Genomic DNA, 12,944 nt, shown 5'->3' with positions numbered 1-12,944 from the left:
GACTTCTTCATGCCATCTATCCTCCTCCTCAATTCTAAGTTCAGGCGACATAGTGGCTCAGTGGCTAACACTGTTGCCCCACAGCAAGGGGGGTCATTGGTTCAAACACTAGCTGAGCCAGTCAAACATTCTCTGTGCGGAGTTTGCATGTTCTCCCCGTGTTCGCATGGGTTTTCCCCAGTACCCCAGTTTCCTCCCACAGTCAAAATCATGCCACAAAAGTTAAAGTCACAAGCATCTACTATGTACAAACTGGTGCAGTTAGCTGTCTATTCTTGGGAAGTTATCGAGAACTACCTGATCTCGCATCCCTCCTAATGCTTACTGACCAGGCGGGAGCCTTGGGCTCATCTATCTCTGAGCTCAGGGTTCTCTCCTTGGACACCATGCCAAACCTGCTAAAATAGTCAAGCATTATATAAGTGTGAATTCTTGAAGCGTAATTTTATCAATAAACTGCAAATATACTGTACATACATTCAGACTCAAAAGTATATATTTTTTTCTTCACAGAAACATACTTTTAGGAAAAAGAACAAGCAGGCAAACTGGGACACAGCATATCTTTAACACCAGGCTTAGACACAATTTGAAGTTAACATCACTGCACAAGTTTGGGGAACATTACATAAAACAAACTTAGGGTTAAGTCCTTAAGGCCGTACTCACACTAGGTACAGTTGCCTCGAACCGGGCCAAAGCACGCTTGTCCCCCCTCCCGTCTCCCCCGACGGCCCGCACTCACACCATATCGGGCCTTGGCACGCTTACGTCATCGCTGCTGCGCCGTTCAGTGAGAAGCGCTCTCTATGGCAAGCCTTTTTAGCATTTAAATCTTTGTTCTGACTCCATAAATATATTTAGAGATAGCTCTTGATTATAATATTATAATTAGACTACTCAGAATGACAATTAGAGATATCTGCAATTACAATTGTACTAGTACGAAATCAGATTGGAGATATCTGCAAATATATTATGACTAGTCATATTCCTCCATTGACTTCCATTGAAAAAGATTTGCAGATATCTCTAAATGAGTTTTGACTAGTCACAATTATAATTAGATATCTCCAAATGAATTTTGACTAGTAACAATTGTAATTAGAGATATCTCTAACTGAGTTTTTACTAGTCATAATACATTTGGAGATTTCTTTAATTCGTCATATTTAGAGATATCTACAAAAATATTTGAAAATATCTCTAATTAATTTACTAATAGTCTAATTACAGTTGTAGTTGGATTTTTGACTAGCCAAAATTCATTTAGAGATATATCTAATTACAATTGTGACTAGTCAAAACTAATTTAGAAATATCTGCAAATATTTTTCAATGGAAGTCAATGGAGGAATATGACTAGTCATAATATATTAGCAGATATCTCCAATCTGATTTCGCACTAGTACAATTGTAATTGCGGATATCTCTAATTGTCATTCTGACTAATCGAATTATAATTATGACTAGTCAAAATATAATTAGAGATATCTCTAAATATATTTATGGATAGTCATAAAAAGGTTTAAATGCTAAAACGGCTTGCCATACGCTCTCACCCAGTAGCACAGTGGAGATTTCTCTAGTTATATCGTTTCAGTCTTTTGTTATGCAGTGACATGCAGTCAAATATTTCGCCAAACAGTCCTTAGGGATGCGGTGACACGCAGTCAGATATTTCGCCGAACAGATTCGCCACTTTTGGTGCTCATAAACAATCATAAAGCTCTCGTGCTGCAGGAATGAGGAGGTCTGCTGAAGCCGCGCAGCTGTTGTGCTGTGAGGAGTTCTCGTCTTTAATAAACTACGGCAGTTTGCGATCACTGAACAGTAAGAATGATTAATAAATCATATGAAACAGCCCCGTAAAAGTCACGCCTCGCTTTCAGTTTCGGGCTTTGGCGCGTTTTGCACTCACACACAAGCGTACCGTGCAAAAGCCCAAGTGAACCGCGCTCAGGCACACCTCTTCCAACCAGGCCAGGGCCGGCCAAGTGAACCGTGCTTGAGCCAGATTCAGCGCACTCACACTTCTCAAACGATCCGGGAAACGGGCCTGGGCACGGTACGGATGGCATAGTGTGAGTAGGCCCTAAGTGACACCTTTTTAAAACCATTATGGGGACAGAGGTTCTGTCCTTTTCATTGATTCTCTCTCGGTGCATCATGAGATAGCGTATCACCCATTTGATGTGCACTTCAGAATCTAGCCAGAAGTGGTAGTTACATCTGGGTACTTCTCACATACTGTTATTGGAGTACTATATAGTATGGAAGTATGCAATTTCTGACGCAGCTAAAATTTGTCTCACCACAAAGGATACCTAATTTGCCATGTCCATTATTAAGTAAAAGCTCTCAGCAATTATTTTTCATGTACAATTCTTAAATATTCTAAATCCAGATCCAGCTAGTCTTGTCAACAAACAGAAGCAAATGATTTCTAAAAGTGTAAAACTAAATTATATTAGCTGATTTATCTCAGTTCTGTGGAAAGAAATGACAAGGAAACCAATAAATAAACTAGAACAAACACACACCTATACCTACACACACACACACCTCCTTAACTTTCAATATTTGCAATTAGCATTGTTTGTTCTCTCATTGCCCGCTTCCTAAAAACACGGAGAGAGACGCACAGGCTGCATTCCATGTAATCACCCAGGCTTTTACTAGTACGGCCACATCGAAATATGCAGTCCAGGAAGGGAGCAGCCATGAGCTGGGCTCTCAAGTACAATAGCTTGTTTGTTGTTTTGGATTCTCTCCTACTCATTTTAAAGTACTTTTTCTAGAAGAATGCATGTCAAAATGCTTCTTGGTCCAAAAGCTTATCAGCCACATCAAACATTTCCTAACCATTTCAGACAGAAAAAAACAGCAGAGACATGGTCATGACCCTGGTGGCCTTTCAGTCTTAACATAAAGTGAAAGAATAAAAGTGAGCAAGACAGCCGACTTAACAACAAACCAGTCTTAACAAATGTCCAACAGCAGATGTTAAAACAGATGCACAGCAGTTCACAAGGCTTCAAAGTCTACACCAACGAAAACAACACAGTCCGTTTACTTTTTCTTTGGCAACTGAACAGAAGTCAATCTAATTGATGGTCTTCATGTTGTCCACATGCCCAGTATATCAGAGTTGTATTGCAGAATGCTTTTACCATGATGATAGAAGGCAGACTATGGTGTGGTGCCCTGGGCTATACTGGGTCTTTTAATAAAATAAAATCTATTTCCACATGAGCAAACTGACCATACTCCAATCCCAAAGGACGAACACACACATGGTAAACTGTCTTGAGTGATCTCTTGACATTTTCCAGAAATCGGAGCATGTCTTCTTTGTCTAGTACCACTGGAATACTGTATAAAGCATATAATCACATGCACTATTCATTTGGTCTATATATAAACTACAAATAGACAATAGATCAGACCTTATCATTTATTACTAGATAATTAATCGTGCATGGTAATTCTCCTTATTTTTTATGTAGATAAAGAATTATTTTTAAAGTGCCTTTCAAGCAGTCTGTTCATCCAGTGACCATTTTTGCAATATCTCCAGGCAGTTATTTTGGGCCTACAAGACCATAACCATTCATTAAAGTGAATGGGAAAATTGTGAAATGTCAAGTGCTCGCCAAACTTACATACTACAAAAGTCGAAATGAACTGTCCAATAAACATTATTTCTTGTGCTGAAATAGATCTTTAAAAGCTTTTTTCCAGGATGGAGTAGCTAATGCATATGCAAACTTTTTTATTGTTTCTAAAACATCCTGAACTTCTAAGGATTGGGATACATCAAGTCAACAGTCAGCCGTTGGACTTAGTCAGTCACATCAGTTAGCGGTCTGGCTAGTTGGTTAGGTTTGCTCTATGCGTCAGCTCTCATTGGGTTAATGTCAGAGCTCAATGGCCCAAATCAGCTTGTAGAATCAGCGGTGGGACAGTTGGCAAAAAATGATGCTCTGACTGGTTATTCAGAAACAAATCAGAGCACAAGTAAGACGTAGTGAAGTGACAAAGCAAGTACAAAAATTATGTCAAGAAAAAAACACAAAGAGGCCAGCTGTAATTTCCCTACATTTCTCTAATACTGGCAAATGATAGGATTATTAGATTATTAGACATATTTTCAGGAACGAATGTGCACTCGTTTCAGTTGATTTTCCCAAAAAATGGGATGTTACTGAGCCAATTTCAAAACTTGGGATCGTTAGATAGTTGAAAGAACTATTTGATATCAAACCTGCTGCCAAAAAATGGATGCAAAATGCATTATATTGAACCCCAAGACATTATTAGATTTGATGTGTTAACAGTTAATAACGAAAATCACCAATCACTAATTGGTAAAGCCATCAGGGGCCCTATCATACAACCGGCGCAATAAGGCGCCACGTTGTTTAAATAGCGGGCTGCACAGTGTTGCAGTGGGTAGCACGTGCGATATGTTCTATATCTTTACATATGAAAAAGAATTAAAGAAATAAAACATTACAAAAATGATTATTTTCTACATAAACATAAAAACCAATGCCTTCATGCCTTCTTCATCTCAGGGGGCTTTTTTTAGTTTATTCATGACCATTTGCTTTTGTATAATATTAGTATTATTAGCAGTATTATTTATTATATGCATATTTTATATTTGTTTTAATAAAAACAAGCTTAGATTTGTCCACCTGTTAGGTTTTGGACCACATGGGCCATAGGTCGTGTGTTTGGATATAACTCAGTTTTTTGACCACACTTCGTTATTACTGTTCATTTGTTGAAAATTAGAACTGAATTTAGAAATAGTTTTGAAACAAATAGTTGCACTTAACAAATTAAACTAATTAATTATATAAGCTAATGGATGTCTGCGTACAACATGCTTCCTTATCCACAAAAGAGAGAAAGTGAAGGTAAAGGCCAAATGGAGGAGGCTCATTCTTCATCCTCTGGCTGCAGATAGTCTGTTAAACTGTTTTCTCGTCAGAGAAGCGTTCAGTTTTTCCACTTACAAAGTCTGACATGTAAATCCACAAATGCGCCATGGCCATTGCCATGCCATCTTAAAGTGAATGAGAAATGAGACTCTGATTGGTTTATTCTAAAAACACACCCATAACTCATTAAGAGAATAAGCACAACCCTGTTAGACCATGCACTACCGTTTAGAGTGTATTTTTCCGTCCTTAAAATAGCAAAAGTGGATTCGGACACACCCTTAATGCTTTTGCGCCATGAGCTTTAGACTTTGTGCCTAGATCATTAAAACAGAGCCCCAGATCACAGTTGTTGTCCTTAAGGACTGCACACAACAAGCCGATGCCAAACAACTAGCACCAATGCAACCCAACTGAGTTGTCACCTCATGTCAGCTCACATCTGGTTTAACTTTTGAAATTGGCTCATGAGCATCCTATTTTTGTGCATTTTGGAAGTCACAAAACAAGTTCCTGCATATTTCTATACAGCATTTATAGCCTGGACTAAATCCTGCATTTTTTTCCCTTAAGTGAGACATACTAGAATAAAGATACAATGAATTTAAAAAGCAAAATTATATATAATCTCAGTGCTTAGTGAACATTTTGAAAGAATGACTATTGACTTCCCTACTAAATCTAAAGGTGCATACAGGTTTATTCTTACACTTTAGTGGTAGGTATCATGCAATGAAGAGGCTGTTTTGTTTTGCTTATTTAAAGCTCTGCTGGTCATAAAAGAATTAGTGAAATTTTGTCTGCCTTGGATGACTCAGACAGATAAGGAGACGAATTTCACTGAAAAAGTGTTTGCACAGTAGTTAAGAGAATTGGGAGCAACACACACATAAAACGTCAAGCGCTTGCTATCTATAATTGCAGAGAGCTCTTGAAAGGTTCCACCAGACAATGTCATCACTCACAGCAGTTTTCCAAGATATCACAAAAGTGTGCAGCCTCTAGTTTCAGTAGTCTCAGTAAAAACCCTGAGATTTTAATTCCTGAAAATATGAGAAGCTTTCAAATGAGAATGTGCTGCTTTGTGTAGTAAATACAATACAATATATAATCTCATAACGTTGTATAAACATTTATATCATTTATGCACTTGTTATTTGCTCTTCTGCTTCGATGCTAACTGCATTTCATTGGCTCTGCATTGTACTTTGCTTAATGACAATAAGATTAACTGTATAGCAGCCCACAGAAAAAGACACTAATACCAGCCAAAAGATTCAAATAAATCTCACAGTGCATCTCTAAAACACACCCTACATTCATCTGTGCACACTTTTCTGAACCAAAGACAGCAAAGTAGGCCATAAACTATAAATTCCATGGACAGGAATTTGATCAAAAACATGTTACGGCCTAACATTGAGGCTGGCACATGGGACGTTTTCAAGGCTGCAAGGTCTTAGAGTTTTGTTCCGAATGTGTGGAAAAGCCAGAAAGGGGGGGGGGGGGTCTTGGGAATGTAAGGAATGTCCATTGTTTTGGCATTGAGTCTCCTTTGTTCTTTCTTGTTCCTTAGCGCAGCGGACAGGGTCTTACCGTGCGACTGCTTTTTCAAGAAGCTTCCTGAGTTTGCCGTCTCTGTCCTGCACGGCCTCTCCAAACCACAAGATCATAAACTCGTAGAGCGAAGAGCAACTGGGGTTTCTCCCAGAGAGACCGAGCAGCCTTTGATAAATGGTGACTGAAGTGGCTCTCCACACTTTATTTCCTCAGGAGAGCAGTGGTGCTTACAGCTTTAATATCTGTGTTTTGGCCAGTTGGCTTCTAACAGGAGATTACAGCTATTGGTTCCTGTAATGTGAATTGCACATGGCTGAAAGTGTCATTTATGCACTGTTTAAACACTCTGAGAAATGCTGACATGTGGAAAATTGTTAATTATTAAAAATAATGCATTCAATTGATCTATTTTCTCCTATTTCAATAGTGTGGGGCTTTTAGGATTGTAGGGTTTGTTTGAGCGCCACAACGTGTACATGTCAATTTCTGGCTCAACTAAAGACGTAAAGTCATTCTGGGGTAGCTTAAATGGATATTCAATCATGATTTACTCACTCCAGTGTAATTCCATATTTGAATGACTTTTCTCTGTGGAACAAAAAAAGAAGGTATTTTTAGGATCATCAGAATAATGGAGTGACTAGCTTGCACAGACCATAAAAACACTCATTCTTCAACATCTAAACTGTGCTTTGGAGTAATTTTTTTCTTAGATAAACCTAGACAAAAGTCTGAAATTACACACTTTACCTTTTAGATTGTAGCTGTTATACACTCATCGGCTTTTTTATTGGGTACACCTGTCCAACTACTTGTTAATGCAAATTTCTAATCAGCCAATCACATGGCAGCAACTCGATGCATTTAGACATGGTCAAGACGATCTGCTGCAGAATAAGGAAGAAAGGTGATTTAAGTGACTTTGAACTTGGCATGGTTGTTGGTGCCAGACGGACTGGTCTGACTATTTCAGAAGCTGCTGATCTACTGGAATTTTCATGCACAATAATCTCTAGGGTTTACAGAGAATGGTCTGAAAAAGAGAAAATATCCAGTGAGCGGCAGTTCTGTGGGCGCAAATGCCTTGTTGATGCCAGAGGTTAGAGGAGAATGGCCAGACTGGTTTGAGCTAATAGAAAGGCAACAGTAACTGAAAATAACCACTTGTTACAAACCGAGGTATGCAGAAGAGCATCTCTAAATGCACAATAATGCAACCTTGAGGCGAATGGGCGACAGCAGCAGAAGACCACACCAGCTGCCACTACTGTCAGCTAAGAACAGAAAACAGAGGCTACAATTCACACAGGCTCACCAAAATTAGATGATAGAACATTGGGAAAATGTTGCCTGGTCTGATGAGTCTCGTTTTCTGCTGCCACATTCGAATGGTACGGTCAGAATTTGGCTTTAACAACATGAAAAAATGGATTCATTCTCGCTTGTATCAATGGTTCAGGCTGCTGGTGGTGGTGTAATGGTGTGAGGGATCATTTCTTGGCACGCTTTGGCCCCATTATTACCAACTGAGCATTGTGTCAATGCCACAGCCTACCTTAGTACTGTTGCTAACCATGTCCCTCCCTTTGTGATCACAGTGTACCCATCTTCTGATGGCTACTTTCAGCATCATAACACACCATGTCAAAGTGTGAATCATCTCAGACTGGTTTCATGAACATGGCAATGAGGTCACTGTGCTCAAACGGCCTTCACAGTCACCAGAGCTCAAACTAATAGAGCAACTTTGGGATGTGGTGGAACGGTAGATTCACATCATGGATGTGCAGCTGACAAATCTGCAGCAACTGCATGATGCTACTATGTCAATATTGACCAAAATCTCTGAGGAATATTTGTGTCAAAGTATTAAGGCAATTCTGAAAGCAAAAGGCAATCCAAGCCAGAACTTGTAAGGTGTACCTAATTAAGTGGCCGGTAAGTGTAAATGGATAATTAAATGAAATAATTTTTATGGCAAAAGGTGCCAATGTGTTAAAAATATAAAAATTCTGTCATCATTTACTCACTTTTGTCTTGTTCCAAAGAGGTCGAGTTCTTTTTGTTCTGTCAAACACAAAGGAAGATATACTAAAGCATGTTATAAACCTGTAACCATTGACTTCTATAGCATTTGTTTTTTCTGATTTGGATGTCAGTGGATACCAGTTTCCAAAACGCTCTTCATAATATCTTCTTATGTGTTCAATAGAAAGAAAAAAACAAGCTAATTTGTAACAAGTCAAGAGTGAGTGAACTAGTAATTTTCATTTTTAAGTGAACTATCACTTTAATTCGTCGACAAATTCAGATGGATATGCCAAGACAGCAACACTTCCCTCCCTCACGTGGCCTTCCTGTAAGGGCCCTCCCTTAAAGTCTGAGCATGTGTGCGAATCAGATTTTTTTTTAAAACATATATGTTTACAACCCAAATATGGCCAACAGTTCAGACCTTGGCTAGAGCCAGGGACAAAATCCGCATTTCAAAACAGTTCTTCCGTCCCTGACAATGGTCATTTGCTGTAAATAAACATTTCTATTCCATGGTTCCCAGCCCAGCTCCTGAAGCTGCTATTACAGTCAGCGTGTGTAACAGGAAGTGGGAGTAGGAACTGGGAGGAACCAGACATCCAGAAGTTTGAGAAGCACACTGTTCTCAGTGTCAAGATGGGCACCACACCTCAAGGCAGAGTACATCAAGTTAAGACAAACACAACAGATCGACTGCAACACTTTCTTTTATACTTTTAGTAATTAAAGTTATGCAACTGAAAACGAGAAGAGGCAAACGCTGAATTAATTTGTAATTATGATAAGTTACGAAATGCATGAAATCAGCCTTCCCCACAGCTGCGGTTAAACAATAGAAAGTGTGTGTACAGGAAAACCATACAGTGTGTGTCTGGACACAACATACCACAAACATCCTTTAACTGTACAGAGCAGCTTCCCATTCACAAAGACACAACCACTCCAATTCTGACAAACCGACAAAAATAAACGTCATTACTACATAAAACAGACTTTTATATTTATGATTTTGCTAAAATATGCTAAAAATAAAGCACAAAAATATGCAACATTTGAATAATATCATATGTATATGATTTGTATTCATTTACAACCATAACAGATATAAAGAAGAGTTTATTTTACAAGGGCTTAAAACAAAAGAAGTCTTTAGAGTAAAAAAAACTAAGAGTAAATGATTTACACACTGTATGGTTAGCTCAGAAAACCCACCCTGTAAGTCTTTTGGGTCAATTTTTAATTACCGGCATGGAGGCTGGCATTAAACACACTCACAAACAAACATCTCTATCATGGTGCTAACTGAATAGTCAAACATTCCATGGCCTTTAAATGGAGCTGGAAATGAGCCCTGCGTGATGCATGTGACCTTTAGGGACGTCCAAAGATGTGCTCACAGACACACTCACAAACACAAAATTACAAAAACCTTAACTCATACTTAAGGGGATAGTTCACCCATAAATAAGAGATTGTGGTTATTTTACTTATCCACAGGCCATGTAATATACAAATGATTTTTTTTTTCCATCAATACAATATTATTTCAACTGAAACAGCATTCCTGGTGATTCATAAGATACAAGTCAACAGAGACCAGCACTCAAAAAACATGCAGGCGTAAAAGGCGTAAAAAATATGTTTTTTATTAAAAATACTTCCAGCAACTAGTAAAAAAAACCTGTAACTCGAAAGTGATGACTACTCGAACCCCCTTCAAAATCTGAATGGTTAGCTGAATGGCTGAATCTCAATCCTAAGGGGAAAAAAGAAACAAAAATAAATCTTAACAAAAACATACAGGCAAACGTAAATTTACAAGATCCATTGAGTTCTTATGAAGCAGAATATTTGGTCTGTATTTACAGGAAGAATACACAGAATCTAACTGGTGGTGCAGTGTGTAGGGCTTGGTACTGAGGACTACTTTCAGATGCTGCGTAATATCATTGTTTGTGCTGGTGCCAGGGTACAGCAAAGTTACTTGATTGTTACGCCGGAATGAGAGTTTAGTTCCTAGTCAAATCAACCTAGACATTCTGTCAGCCATTTCTGTCAGTGGTCGTACATGATGTGACTACAGAAAAGCTTTAAATAGGGAAATAAAATCTAAACTTTTTGGTCATCTTGAGCAAGATGCTATTCGACTAATGCCGAGTTCAAACTGCATGATTTTAGCCCCGATTTTGACTCGCCGACAGGTTTTGAGAAATCAGCAACAAATGCCTGAAATCACATGCAAATCGGTGCCCGTTCACGTGAACGACAATCACACAGTAGGAACTATCAAAGACGCGATCTGAGAGAATCGGCGATTCAAATCATGCCGTGTGAAATGAGTTTTGACTGAAAATAACATCTGTGATCGCCTACAGCCAACGAGAGATCTGCATCCACTTGTGTGTGTGTACCTGCAGGCCAGTGGGAATTTGAGGGAGAAGTTAAAAGCGCTCATTTTCGGTTTGTTTGGACCCAAGAAATGGAGGAAAAACTAGTGGAGATTTGACAGGAGCATTTGTGTCTGTTTGATGTTTCATACAGAAAGTTAAAAAAGAAAGATGAGGAGAAATTGCAAATATGTACATTTTCTACCCCATTAAACGCTTCTTTCTTTTTATGTAGTTAGTAACAAAAGATATACTACTATGTGTTTTTGGCTGTGAGATGTAATTTGGACAAAGTTGTCGGCGATTCTTTCTATTGTATAGTCATGAAAGCCCCTGTCGCCGATCCATCTTACAGTGTAAACAAAGCAGCGACAAAACGCTAGCCCAGATAGTCATGCAGTGTGAAAACATCTGTGACACAACTACTTTGAAAATCCTGCAGTCTGAACTCGGCATAAACCGATTCATTAATATGTTGTTTTAAATGACGTCATTGATGATGCGTGAAATTCCGATAGAGGGCAGGAATTGAATCTTCTACATAATAATCGCTATCAGAACGTAAAAATGTCTACTTTCTTTTGCTCCCGCAAACAAAATTAGTGTTGTCATTCTTGCTGGTTCTCGATTTTAAGATCACATTTACATGCATATTGGGCCATCTTTATCGTCGTACCCTGATTTTAAGAAAACTACAATTTAAAAATTAGTTTTTAACCAGCCAAAGTGGCTAGTGGCAGTAGCTGTCTAACCCGCCACAGGGGAAATCTACCCACATTTGGTGGGTTGACGGGTGTTAATGTTCAGCCCTGAACGTAATAGCTTATACAGTATTACTAGTATTACAGTACTACCGCCTTGATGACAGGCAAATATATTTAAGTAAAAACCTCTGCCCTCTTCAAGATATGAGGATCATGCCCAACATCTGTGGTTATTTTCTATTTTTATCTCCTTTGACATATGGTATAAATGGCTAAAATACAGACTTTTCCCTATGTTTGTCATTTTATTTACTTCCTGCCCTCTATCTGATTTTCGCATGTCACCAGAACCACATGACTGCAAACAACCTATTTGTGCTATGGTAAGCTAAAAGTGCTTCCGTCAGACCCAGAGATTGTGGATTCAAAAATGGTAACGTGTATTGTGGGAAAAATAGTAAAATGATGGAGCGTTCCTTCAACAATCCCTTTTTCACACAACTACATACACTAATGTAGATTTTAAAGGGTAATCATGCGTCATCTTGCAAAAAACACAGCTGAGGAACAGTGACTATGAGAGGTCAACAGTTCCAATTTCATCATAACGTAGACACATGATTACAAACATGGTGGCAGCTGTGCCGGCCTCAAATGAGATGGATGTGCCTATGTTAGATAGACTGCCAAGCATGAATAAACAGGCATTCCAGCCAATCCCCAACCCATTAGCATTACACAAAAACAGGCTGCATGCAAATAGACAACATATATAGCTATAGTCAATCTGAACAACAATCAAATCTGATCCCTTCATGAGCCTCCGGCACAGTCCTGCTTGTGTGACTACAACACACACACACAAACACACAAATAGATTAGCCTGTGCTGCCTAGAAAACCACCACAGCAAGAGAGAGACCACAGGCAGGGTAATAACACTAAGACTGTAGCATTTCTGACTAGCCGCCAAATAAACGGATGTAAAAAGAGCAGGAACTTTTTTTTCCATCTCTGCAGCCCTCGCTCCTGAACCTCTTACTTTGTGGCTAGCTTCTGCAGAGTTGGTGTTTGGATGGATCCTAAAGCTGGAGGTTTAAAAGTTCAGATTTGTCTTCGGCTAAAAGCAAGTCTGAGACTGCCGTTCCCTTAATCTCATACCTTAAGTGCACTCAAGTAGGTTATGTTTTGTTGTAAAAAGTCCCGTGAGAATTCTTGTGTTTTGAGAATCTTTTGAGTGAGCGGTTGGACGAAAATAAACAACATATTGAATTGGTTTATATACTACAGATAAGATAAATACAGAAT

The 12,944-nt window shown here is 38.8% G+C and overlaps 1 protein-coding gene across 2 annotated transcripts in view; it reads right to left on the bottom strand.

Moving 5' to 3' along the window:
• Positions 1-12,944, bottom strand: part of shroom4 (shroom family member 4) — an 81,500-nt gene that overhangs the window by 24,021 nt on the left and 44,535 nt on the right. The window contains 1 exon segment of one of the 2 annotated variants that reach the window (NR_200108.1): positions 10,170-10,302. The gene's annotated coding sequence lies outside the window, so the exon portion shown is untranslated. 2 annotated transcript variants of the gene reach the window in all.

Source organism: Danio rerio, chromosome 7, assembly GCF_052040795.2.
Source record: "Danio rerio strain M-AB ecotype USA chromosome 7, GRCz13ab, whole genome shotgun sequence".
NCBI lineage: Eukaryota > Metazoa > Chordata > Actinopteri > Cypriniformes > Danionidae > Danio > Danio rerio.
Note: the sequence above shows the minus strand (reverse complement) of the source record. Positions and strands in the feature narration are given on the sequence as shown.